This window comes from Lissotriton helveticus, chromosome 8, assembly GCF_964261635.1.
Source record: "Lissotriton helveticus chromosome 8, aLisHel1.1, whole genome shotgun sequence".
Lineage (NCBI taxonomy): Eukaryota > Metazoa > Chordata > Amphibia > Caudata > Salamandridae > Lissotriton > Lissotriton helveticus.
This window is the reverse complement of record NC_136069.1, coordinates 954,669,742-954,682,957: the sequence shown is the minus strand read 5'-3', so window position 1 is coordinate 954,682,957 and position 13,216 is coordinate 954,669,742. Positions and strand designations below refer to the sequence as shown.

General features: G+C 49.4%; 1 long non-coding RNA gene and 1 other non-coding gene across 2 annotated transcripts; one reads left to right on the top strand and one right to left on the bottom strand.

The window, feature by feature from the left end:
* Positions 1-211: 211 nt before the first annotated feature.
* On the bottom strand, positions 212-3,662 carry LOC144771829 (uncharacterized). The gene is made up of 2 exons (XR_013599496.1): positions 3,577-3,662; positions 212-424 (listed from the first exon to the last, which is right to left on the bottom strand). It is a non-coding gene; the product is annotated as an uncharacterized LOC144771829 (long non-coding RNA).
* A 4,308-nt stretch (positions 3,663-7,970) lies between these two features.
* Positions 7,971-8,043, top strand: TRNAA-AGC (transfer RNA alanine (anticodon AGC)). The gene has a single exon. It is a non-coding gene; the product is annotated as a tRNA-Ala (tRNA).
* Positions 8,044-13,216: the final 5,173 nt, after the last annotated feature.

The window sequence follows — 13,216 nt, the reverse complement described above, 5'->3', positions numbered from 1 at the left end:
TAGGTCAAGGAGGGTAGGATGTTGACCCCTGCGCTTATCAGTACTATTGTTAAAATGCCCATTCCACAAACTCAAAAGGATGAGTGCCCTTTCATAGGTATCACTTCTTATTGCCGACAGCGGATACCTAATTACTCGTAACTAATAGAAATGTGCCTAGGCTACGAGAAGGTAAGTTTCAATTCTATTAAGGACGCGGAGGCGAGGATTGTGCTCAATTCTCTCTTCGCTTTATTTAACAAAATGAACTTAGTAAAAAAACTACATTTCCCATAAACAGGAAAAACACAACAGTCTCTTTATAGTCCTTCCACGCTGTCCATGGATCCTGGTCAATAACTGATGCTGACACCTCCTGCACTTCCTCTTTCTTCGCTGGAGGATCCCTTCCATGATTAACCATTCTACTTCGCATTGTCGTTTCCTAAAATAAACCACAGCAATCAAACACCATTCCTCGACCATGAAGGAAGACAAGTAAAATACCAACTCAAACATTGTAACACCAGTATTATAACATCAATACGTCCATCATCAATGTATCGAACCATTCGAGAAAGTATTATGAATCAGAGGAACTCAAAAGGTAAGTACTTACCACCATACGGGGCGGGACAGCAACTCACGCGCTTGCTGGGAGGGATAATCCTCGCCTCCGCGTCCTTAATAGAATTGAAACTTACCTTCTCGTAGGCTAGGCAAATTTCTATTCTATGTCAGGACCGGAGGCGAGGATTATGCTCCTTCAAAGCTTGTTGATAACCACCTGAGCCACATTCAGCAGCGGCTTAAAATAAAACCTCTTAAAGGTAGAATCCGAGAACCAATCTGCTGCTCTCATAAGATCTTCTAGGCAGGACCCCAGGTTGAATGCCCTTGAAGACATTGCCCCTCTAGCAGAGTGTGCACCAAAAACTCTCGTATTAATGCCCGCTTCCTGCATAATCCAACACACCCAACGGGCTATCGTGGGAGAGGACACTGCCCTGAAAGGCTTTTTGAGGGCTATCAAGAGTTGTTGTTCGCCATGGGGCCGAACTTCCTCCGTGGCCTCTTCATAAGCTTTCAAGTATTGCACCACACAGAGTTTAGGCATTTCCACAAAAGCAGGATAAGAAATGTGTGCGTGTATTAGATTTGGTCCTTCTACTCACCGTAAAGGTCACCCCGTCCGGGGAGAAAACTCTAGCGTAATGTCTAGAGCTCCAACATCTGAGACTCTCCTACATGACACCAGGCAGAGTAACATCACAAACTTATCCGACAATTCCTTCTGCGACAGGAAACGATTCGGTTGCCAAGATAACAGCAAGTTCAACAGCTGATTTACGTCCCAAAGGACCAAATAGCGGGGCTCTGGAGGGAGCGATAACCTAATGCCCCGAAGTAGTTTGCAAACAAAAGGATGTTCCCCCAAGGGCGCCCCGTCCAGAGCGGCATGTCCCGCCGAAATGGCCGAGCGGACAGTATTGACTGATCGGTATGCTAAGCCTCTCTGGGCCTATTCCGCCAAGTAGTTCAAAACATGAGTCAAATCTGTGACCACGGGATCCACTTACTGTCGCATACACCAACATACCCATCGTGTCCATGCTGACCGGTACCGTTTAGACGTGCTGTCTGCCCAGGCCCTGGACAGTAGGAGCTCAGCGTGGCCCGAAAAGCCTGGCAGGCGCCAATGTTGCCTGTAATCCGCTATGCCATCAACTGGAGCGAGCCCTCCTTCACCAGCCTGTGGGGAGTCCCCTCCGGACTCAACAGGAGACAGGGAGTTTGGAGGAGTCGGATTGGAGAATCCCAAGAAAGTTCCAGTAGAACAGGAAACCAAACTTGCGACCTCCAACATGGTGTGATCAGGACCACAGAGGCCCTCTGTCTGCGCACCTGGGCTGTCACCCGGGTTATCATGGAGAAGGGCGGGAACGCATAACCCTTCACCCGACTCCACTCCAGAGTGAATGCATTTGACACCACTGCCAGTGGATCCTGCCTCCAACAGAAGAACCGGGGAAGTTGATGGTCCAAACGACACGCAAAAAGGTCTATGGAGAAAGGACCCCAACGGTCCTACAGCCAACGGAAGACCTCCGAGTCCAACTTCCACACACTGGCATCTCGGAGGTGACGGGAGTGCAAATCTGCTACCGAGTTCTCCCTCCCAGGGAGGTACTCCGCCGTGACCGATACCTGATTGGAGAGTCAAAACTTACAAAACTGTTTTGCCAAGGACGCAAAGGGCCTTGCATCGCGTGCCACCCAGGTGATTGATATACCTGACCGCAGACACCTTGTCCATATTCAGAAGGACGGATGCTTGAACTCTGTCCTTGGTCCAACAGCTGACCGCAAAGGATCCCGCTAGTAGCTCGAGACAATTGATATGAAGCTGTTGTTCTTGAAGAGACCAGCTTCCGCCTGTGGAGAATTCCCCACACCTTGCTCCTCAGCCGGACCAACTGGCATCCGACTCTATGACCAAGTCTGGGGCCGAGCCGAAGATTGCTCTCCCGTTCCATGCCTCCATGTGCGACAGCCACCACTCCAATTCTTCGCGAACTTCATCCATCAGTGGAACCACCTGAGAGTACATGAGGCCTTTCCGCAGGTAATGCACCTTTAAACGCTGCAGAGCCCTGTAATGCAGTGGGCCCGGAAAGATTGCCTGGATGGAGGCTGAGAAAAGGCCCACCAGCCGAGCTATCTGCCGTAAGGATGTCCCCTTTTGGCCAGGGCTTGGCGAATCTCGTGACGGATCTTCGCTACCTTCCGGGAAAGGAGGATGAGCGTGGCTGACACGGAGTCTATCACGAACCCCAGAAAAGAGGCCTGCTGAGTTGGGGAGAGAAGAGATTTTTTCTTGTTGATCACGAACCCCAATTGTTGGACTAGGGACACCACCACCTGCAGGTGAGCTTCTAGCGTCACCGGACACTGGGCCATGATAAGAATGTCATCCAAATAGACGATCAACCAGACACCCCGAGCCCGCAGGTACTCCATGGCCGGTTTGAGGACCTTGGTGAAACACCATGGGGCCGAGGAGAGACCGAACGGAAGACAACAAAACTCATAGGCTTGACCCTGCCAAAGGAACTGAAGGAAGAGCCTGTGCGGAGGGAAGATTGGCACCACTAGGTACCCGTCCTTCAAGTCCAGTCTCACATTCCAATCGAGTGGCTGGAGTACATCCCAGAGCAGGTGCATGCCTTCCATTTTGAAGTGCCTGTACATCAGCCACTCGTTGAACTCCCGCAGATTGATCACCGGTCTCTGACCCCCATCTGCTTTGTCCACTAAAAAGATGTTGCTGAGGAACCCCGTATGGTGAACCTCTGTACGGCATATCGCCCCTTTCCGTAGCAACTCGGCTACCTCCTTGTTCACCAGCGCTGCGTCCGCTGCAGAGAAAACTATTGGCCGAGGCTGCACTCCCTGTCTAGGGGTCCCAAAGAACTCTATCTAGAAGCCCCGTACAGTCTGAAGCACCCATGCGTCCCCTGTCAGAGCTTCTCAAGATGGGAAGAACTGTGCCAGTCTGCCACCCACTCGCAGCTGCGCTGAGGGCAAAACACTCACCGTTGACATTGCCATCTTGGCCCCTATAACTTCCTCGTCCGCGGAACCGCTGCCCTCTTGTGGGGTAGAAGGTATTAAAGCGCTGGTCCGCCTGGTACTGGCCACGTCCAGAACCTTGACCCCTCCCTTGGGGCTGCAGGTTCTGTCCCCTGCCGGGCGGACGGCTCCTGCCCCGACCGGCCCCGCGGAAAACCCGAGGGCTAAAAACCCTCTTTATGTTCGCCTGCGCTTTATCTAGGGATGTGAATGTGGCGACAAATTTTCCGAGCTCCTTAATAAACGGATCGCCGAACAAGCCGCCCTGCGCCGAGGCCCCTGCCTCTGAACAGGCCAAATCACCCAGCTTGAGGTCTACCTTTATTAAGAGGGACCTACGCCTTTCTGTGGAGAGGGCGCAGTTTGCGTTCCCCATAAAGCAGATCGCGTGCTGCGCCCACGCCAACAGCACCTCCGGGTCAATAAGGGCACCTGAACTACGGGCCTCCTCTGCCATGTCCAAGATCTTTGTCATTGGACCAATGGAATCCAGCAACTTGTCCTGGAATGCGCGCCAGGACCTATCTATCCCTTTCTTTGGGTCACTAATAAATTTGGCCAGAAAGGCCGCCATCTTTCCCTCAATCTCCGGGGTGATTGCCACTTTACCCGCCAAAGTGGTGCGGGGACACTCAGCCCTCAGTCTGCTTCTGGCTTCGTTTTCGAAGGGTTTCCTCAAGCAGGACGCCATATACAAGGCTGCCTTCTCCGCCGGGGCCCATTCCACCGACCTAGGGTGCACTATTTCATCGGGGTCAAGCATATCCGCTATGCCAGCCTTCGTAGGGTTAGTAGACCCCGAATGTCTCCATGATCTCTAGGAGACAGCTTTGTCATCTGAAACCTCGGGGGTATCCCCCTGCTGAGTCTGAGGAGAAGCTGGCTGAAGGTTCTCAACTGGGGGAGCAGGTTGTTGGGGCAGCACAATGGGGGCAGTATGCTCCAGGAACGCTTGATTAAGGCGTTCGAACGCGTTCTGATCAACACCCCCTTCACACCTCTTCTTGGGGGGAGGAGGTCCCTCACCATCCGACTGGGGTGTTGCAACCGCCCCCTGCAGGGGCTGCCATGCCAGGGGGAAACCTTCGCCACAGCTGATCAATCCTGTCTGCTAAGCGTTGCTCCATGGGGGTCAAAAGCTCTGTGACCGCCCTATAAATGGAGTTATCAACCTTATCATAAAACTCCTCATCCCACTGCAAGTAGGGGAAAGAATACTCCTCCTCATAGTATTCTTGCACTACTGTGTTGTCCATTAGGAACAATATTCAGCACCCACTGCACTTACAGATATAGAGGTGACTGGGTAAGCCCTCACACACAGTGTAAGGAAGAATTTTTATATATATATATATATATATATATATATATATATATATATATATATATATATATGTATATTTATATATATATATCTATAGCTGAGGGTTTCTCAGGCGTGATGTAAGAGCCAGAGGCACCAGATTTAACAGGGAGGTCAAACCCCCAGGACACCTCACACTCCCAAATATCTAACGGTATCAAACCCTGCCTGCCTGGGTGTCCTTGTGAGCAGTGGCCCAAGGCCCCCTCACAATCAACACCGACCCGTGCCACCGTGGATGTTAGGGCAAACCCTATGTGTGCAGCGCACAATTACCTACCCGCGACACTGGCTTTTTAGGTCTCGTGACCTACAATGCGCGCAAGCGCATTGAGGGATCGAGAATTCAAGTGCTCAAAATCCTCATGAAACCACCAGCTTTTTGCTGGCGTTTTCATGAAGTTCACGTGGCCACAGGCACGCGCTTTTGGGCCATAAACTAGCATTTCTCCTCCCCAGCCAGCTTCCCCCAGGCCGTAGCAGCACTCCTCCCACACCAGCACCTCCCCTCTCTCTCCCCGCAAACACAGCCTTGCCCTAGCAGCACTCCTCCCACACCAGCACCTCCCCCCTCCCACACCAGCACCTCCCCTCTCTCTCCCCCAAACACAGCCTTGCCCTAGCAGCACTCCTCCCACACCAGCACCTCCCCCCTCCCACACCAGCACCTCCCCGCAAACACAGCCTTGCCCTAGCAGCACTCCTCCTCCTACACCAGCACCTCCCCCCTCCCACACCAGCACCTCCCCTCTCTTACACCAGCACCTCCCCCCTCCCACACCAGCACCTCCCCGCAAACACAGCCTTGCCCTAGCAGCACTCCTCCTCCTACACCAGCACCTCCCCCCTCCCACACCAGCACCTCCCCTCTCTTACACCAGCACCTCCCCCCTCCCACACCAGCACCTCCCCTCTCTCTCCCCGCAAACACAGCCTTTCTACGACACTAGACACAAGCATGCGCTAACGATATACAGTACTTAAATCAGCTGTTCAGTGAACACACCGTAAGCGTTTCCATCATCTTAATGATCTGCTACGCACTCTACCACTCTACACAGCAAGCATTTACTCACACCTCTCCTAATCACACACGCACCCGTACTTCACTGCCCCCATTCGCTCCAGTGGATGAGCTCACACCGTCGCCATTGTGTATTTAGTTCACTCATCGCTCCTATGTACTCACACATTAGCACTAAAGTGCACGCACAGCAAGCACCAGGAAGCCAGCTCACACATGCAGGACAGGTTCTCCCTTAACCCCTTCCTATCTCTGTTTAGGGGGTGCAAGATCCTCCCCCCGCTCGTAGCTGCTGAGTAGACCGCAACCCCCTGGGGCACATGGGTTACTTACTGTAATGGCCAGGTTGCACTCTTAACCTCACTAGCACTCAGCCCATCTCTTTCCACTATACAGAGTTGGCGCTAGAACAGCCGGCATTTACCTCATCACTAGACACAAGCACGCGCTAACGATATACAGCACTTATATCAGCTGTTCAGTGAACACACCGTAAGCGTTTCCATCATCTTAATGATCTGCTACGCCCTCTACCACTCTACGTACCAAGCATACACTCACACCTCTCCTAATCGCACGCGCACCCGTACTTCACTCCCCCCATCGCTCTAGTGGACGCGCTCACACCGTCGCCGTTGTGTATTTAGTTCACACATCGCTCCTATGTACTCGCACATTAGCACTAAAGTGCACGCACAGCAAGCACCAGGTAGCCAGCTCACACATGGGCACTATCACACAGGCTCAAACAACGACTTCTGTGCGCACACTCACAAGCACCCACTAAAGCCATCACGCAGAAGCACGCACCTGCACTGACACTCATTAACACATCGATCCCATCACTACAGTGAAAATACCAACTCTGTCATGCTAGACACACAGAAGCAGCATCGGCAGACAAGAGAACAGGGAGTGCAGTAAGCAGAAGATTAGACTACAGCCATACTCCATTGACACCACAAAAATGTAAAGGAGCCCCGCGGTCCCAGCCGCCACCCACCACCCCTTCACCACTGCAGCAAGAGCTGGAGACCTTGGCCCGTGAGCCGAATCTCATTGTAGTGGAAAGTGTGAATACCGGGCTTATCACAAGAGTGTGCTCCATTGAACCCATCTCTATTTCCCCTACCGTCGTGAGGTATTACACCCCCGTCCCTATTAATACCTTCTCCTGTGTCCACCCAGTCTCCTCTCTTCCTTACCCCAACCATTGCTTGTGTTTTTTGCAGTTTGATATAGCGCGACTCGAAGGTATTGGAGCGCTTTACATGAGCATCAGTTACCTTACACAAGGACACATTCATTTTTGGTAGGCACGGAAGATTGAGTGATTTGCCCAGAATCCCAGCATGTTGAGCTAACGCCAAGACTCGAACCCAGCATCTAGTGGGGTAGCGCTGGCCGTTAGCCACACCCTCGCCCCATTGCTAACTTACACATGCCTCATCTGGGAACAGAAGTTAATACTTCTCCTAGCATTCATTCGACAACGTACGGTGGTGATAAAGACCAGGGAAACTAAGTTAAAGTGCAAACTTCTCTTCACTGACGAGGCTGAAGCCATGAAACGTGGTCTGCTTAAGGCGCATCCGCTGTAGGCGCTTTCTTTCGAGCAGCAGGACGCTGATTAAGGTTTTGATGAGTTGAATTGAACTTGTTAGTTTGTGAGATACAATTAGATCCATTGTTACATTATAACAAGCTATCGAGGGGCAGCATGCTTCTTTGTCATATAACAGGGGTCAGAATTCATGCCGATCAGTTTTTAACATTTTATTTTTATACTGGAATAAATGTCAGCATAGTTTTCTGTTGGGCTACTGAGGTAAGAAAACATGTTTGCTGATGAGCTGGTTATCTCGATGGGCAGACCGAAAGGATTAAATAAAACACCAACTCCATTACATATGGAATGAGTGCCTGTGTTGAACGTGAGTAGAGGGGGCTCAGTGTCTAGAGAATTTAGGCGGGGAATTAGCTCAGATGGTAGAGCGCTCGCTTAGCATGCGAGAGGTAGCGGGATCGATGCCCGCATTCTCCAAAATATATTTTAGAACTTTTAAACTCAAATTGTAGATTATTTAAATTCTCGTACGTGTCCAGTGGGGTGAGTGGTACAAGAGCTAAAAAATCTGAGCTAATGCTCGTCAACGGGAGCCGGCTGCAGCATACTTTGATGCCACGTGCTAAGGCAGAAGCCATGTTTTTGTGAGTGTGCTGCCCTCAAGATCTGTGGTATACATTTTTATGCCCTTGTTCTGGAATGGGCACATACATATTTTGACCCCCATCTCCTTTTTAAAACATTAACCCAAAATCCGTGATAGAAATTATGTGAATATGGAAAAAAGACTATACTATTTTTTTCACAGATTTGTTAAAAATGATTGTCAGCAAAACATGGGTTACAATTGGGCAATATGCAGCGGGCTGTTTGTAGGTTTGCCACCTGAAGGGTACTTTACCCCTCCAGTTCTAGTCCAAGTCAGCAAAACAGTAAAAACAAGCATTTGCAATGCAATAGGTCTCTCATTTACGCAAGTTTAAACTATTGGCATTGTAAATGACAATGCCTTTTGTCTATATTTTAAAAACGAAAACAAAAATAAAAGGAATTTTCATTTGCAATACCAATAGCTCAAACTTACGTAAATGCGAGACCTATTGCATTGCAAATGCTTGTTTAAATCGGGGCATATTGTACAGACTCAGCCCAGAACTGGGCGTTGTGCAGGCAGGACACAGCGCGGACTTTCGCGGTGACCGGAGCGCGTTTGAGCGTTTACTGATAGGAACGCGCTCCGGGCACTGAGTCGCGACACCACCCACAGCGCCCTCTGGCGGGCGGAGGACCGCACCGCGGTCTGAAAATGGCTGAGCCACGTAAGGAGCGCACTAGTGTTCCCACGGCAGTACAGGGAATCTGTGAAGGCAGAAAACATACAAATTCCCTCCAAACGAACGCCCGTAGGCAAATGTACAACCCCACAGTAGGAGAAAAAAGGAATGCACTTATCTCGAGCTGCCGAGCAGCGAAGAAAGAGGAAGTGCAGGAGGTGTCAGCATCAGGTATTGACCAGGATCCATGGACAGCGTGGAAGGACTATAAAGAGACTGTTGTGTTTTTCCTGTTTATGGGAAATGTATTTTTTTACTAAGTTCATGATGAGCTGCTGTGGAATTTTGTTAAATAAAGCGAAGAGAGAGTTGAGCATTATCCTCGCCTCCGGTCCTGACATAGAGTCACACCTTTGCTTGCATTAACAACAAAAGAAGTGCATGAGCCTTTGCCGTGATCACCCGAATGCCATCAGTCTTTTGAGCAATTGAAAACTGTGCTTTGTTCGGCTCCAGTGCTTGGAACTCCTAACTATGGCAAGCCATTTGTGCTTTATGTCCACGAGCTGGCTGGCTGGCGCTTTGTGTCCTAATAAAAAGATTTGGGTATAAGCAATGGCTGTATACTTATTTCTCTACAAGGGTCCTCCCGAGTTGTCTGAGGGCGGTCGCGGCTGTGGCCACTTCAATCAGGCAATCCGCTGGTCTTATGCTTGATACTGACCTCACAGGTATGGTACCCCATGCTGTGGATACACATTTGAATAAGACAAAGACGCAACACCTCACCAGTGCACGTCTCACTAGCTATGAATTGACCCTCTTTGCTAAGCATATCACTATTAAAAGATGTACCACTCTGAATCCAGCCACTTTACTACCCCTCCCCACTGAGAATGATGCAGTCAACAAACATGGCTGTATCTAGGAAACTGCACAAACAAGGATGAAGGGTATATTGTAGCAGGTCCAGCAAGGTGGGTTCCTGAAGTTGTCATGTTCGAGAATACACTTCAAAGTGTAAAAGAGATACGAAGTGAAGCAACAATGGAAGAATTAGCAGAATGGCAGGAGAGTACAGCACAGTTGAATGAGGAAGGATGTTAGATTGATAAATCAGGGAAACAGAGATGAATGTTACCAGATGCATATGTTCTTCCTGTGATTACAATGGCACATGTTCCAGCTCATATCAGTGCCAAGGGTATTTGTAATCTGTTATCCCCTGTATGGCAGAATGACAAGACAGCTATGCATTTAGTGAAGTATTGCATGGTTTGCATGATGCAGGGTACCCTGACACCACAATTTTGTACCACCCACTTTTCCTTTCGAGGTCCTTCAGATGGACTATATTGAATTAGAGAGATGCAACAATCTTAAATATGTTTTGGTGGTTGTATGCGCATTTAGTAAATGGGTTGAGGCTTACCCTACTAAAGATAATATGACTGCAAGGGTACTCTTGCAGGGTTCTTTCCACATTTCGGCTTGCCCTGAGTTATCTGGAGTGACAACGGAAGTTAATTTAATGCAAATGTAATTCAATTGATTTGTGAGGGTCTCCACATAAAGCAAAAATCCCATGCTGCTAACCATCCAAAGTCAGTGGGCTTAGTTGAGAAGTAAAAAAGTACTCTCAAATTGAAGTTGGCAAAGATACAGGAAACAACAGGGTTACAGTGGCCAGATGCTTTACCGTTAGCTCTTTTGTCAACAAGAACGACAGCACATTCTGGGACTGAATTGTCTCCCTACGAGGTCGTGTTTGGGTTCCCAGCAAATGTCTGGGAAGTCCAACATCCCCGTAGATTCTTTGATATTGACTCGAGTACTCTGTATTACTCAATTACCCCGGCATGATATGTCCTGATGCGCCATTTCCAGAGGAAGAAAAGTTTGGAGCCGCACTGGCAGGCCTCAGAACAGGTCCTGTTGGTGACGCAAACTACTGTGAAGGTTGCTGGCCGTAAGAACTGAGTCCACATGACTCACTGTCGGAGGGTTTATTTGCCCTTACCCTACGACCAGTGAGTCAAGGATGGAATTGGAGATTCAGAGTGCAAGCAGGAGCCACAGTTTGTCCCATTTAGTGATGACCAGCTAATGTGGACTCAAACGCATAAAGACAATGAGAAGAAGTTGAATGAGGCTGTTCCCTCAGAAATACGAGCTATCCAGGAGCCTCTGTTTACTTACCACACAGTGCCTCGTGCTACCAGGTATAATTTGCACCCTCAGCTGAGGGAAATTGCATCTAAGGAGAAAAGAGATTAGGGATGGACTGCCTAAGACAGGTGTCACAGAGTCCCTAGGGAGTGAACCCCACAAACTTTGTCTGAAATGAATGAATGAATGAAATGAAATGAAATTTATAAACGCGCTACTAAGCCCGAAGGCATCAAGGCGCCTAACCAAAAAGGAATCATAAAAAGCCAGTCCAGAGCTAAGGGTAGGCTTTGACAAATAGCCACGTCTTGAGGGCCCTCCTAAAAGCTTGCATTGAAGGTGAGGATTTAATTTCAGCCGGCAGGACATTCCACAGCTTTGGAGCTAAACTCGAAAAGGCTCTGCCACCCCACTTGGCTCTACACACTCGTGGGACTGATAATAAGGATTTATTGGCGGAGCGCAGAGTTCTGGAAGGGGTATAAAGAACCAACAGGTCCCCTAGGCCTGCAGATCTATTTGTCGCCAAAGCCCCATAGATCAAACACAGGGACTTGAAGGAGATCCTGGCCTCAATCGAAAGCCAGTGCAGTGTCTTTCTTGCAGCAGAGGCTGAAGCCCGCTTAGGAAGATCCAATACAAACTTGGCAGCAGCGTTCTGCACCATTTGGAGTCACATTAACAGACCCTTGTTTATGCCTAAATATAGGGCATTGCAATAATCAAGTCTTGAGCCAATTAATGATATTACTGTTTGCTTTCTAGCTTGAGGTGACAGGTAGTGTTTAATCTTCCGCAGGATGTTTATTATACCCCAACATGTGGAGATAGTCCTGTTGACTTGCTGACCCATCCCCAGGGTAGGATCAATCATGACTCCTAAGTTCCTGGCCAGGGCAGTGGGAGTCGGACACACGCCCAGGGATGTAGGCCACCATTACGCCGACCAAATGTCCTCCTTTCCTCCGAACACCAGAATTTCAGTCTTCTCGCCATTGAGCTTCAATGAATTGCAAATCATCCATCGAGCAACTGCCTCCATACAGTGTCTAAAATTGGAGGCAGCAGAGATGACAGGTTGGGCGAGAGACATCAATATCTGTGTGTCGTCGGCATAGGAGATTACCTCCATCCCATATGATCTAATGAGCCTGGCAAGTGGGGTCACATAGATGTTAAAAAGGGTCGGACTTAATGCCGACCCCTGGGGGACCCCGCACTGCACAGGAAGGGATGGAGATAGGAACTCCCCCAGTTTAACTCTCTGTTCCCTCTGGCCCAGGAAAGAGGCCAGCAAACTAAGTGCGGGCCCCTCAACCCCTATCTCCCTCAGTCGAGATATTAACACCGAGGGAGACAGAGTATCAAACGCAGCTGTAAGATCTAACAGGATAAGGAGGGTAGTCTGGCCCTTATCAACTCTGGTGCGGATGTTGTCAAGCACAATGGTAAGGGCCGACTCCGTACTATTCCCTCTCCGAAATCCATGCTGCGAGTGATCCAAAAGGCCAGAGGTTTCCAGAAAGGCTGCAAGATGTTGGTTCAGATGTGTTTCCAGCATCTTTGCAGGGGCTGGGAGTAGCGAAATGGGGCGAAAGTTTTCGAAACCCCCCGGGTCTAATGTGGGCTTTTTTAGCAGTGGCTTAACCACCGCTCTTTTCCATTGTAGAGGGAAAATCCCATCCTTCATTGCCCTGTTCATGATCTCTAATAACGGAGGCAAAAGAGTCTCCTTACAATGTTTAAGGAGTTTCAGGGGGCAAGGGTCTAAAGGAGACCCAGACCTCGTCTTGAACAGGAGGACTTCAAGTTCCTGGAGGGAAAGGGGTGGAAAGGTGGACAGACACCCTGAGGACATCTCCTGGGATGATGTTAGCGGTGGTATCAGTAGACACGGAGAGGTAGATAGTGACGACCTCTGTAGCTCTAACGCTGAATATATGTCCACAATTTTAGATTGAAAAAATTGTGCAACATCATTACAGAGCTGCTGTGAGCTAACAACGGGGTCTGGCACCTTCAATAACGTAAGCGTGTTTACGATCTTGAACAACTCTTTCGGCGAAGAGAGTGAGGTGGTAAGAGTCGTAAAATACTCCTGCTTAATCCTTATCACCTCCGCTTTACAATTCCTCAGGAGGATTTTATGACTATCCCTATCACGTATATCCCAGCTAGTCCTCCAGAGACGTTCCTGTCTCCGTACT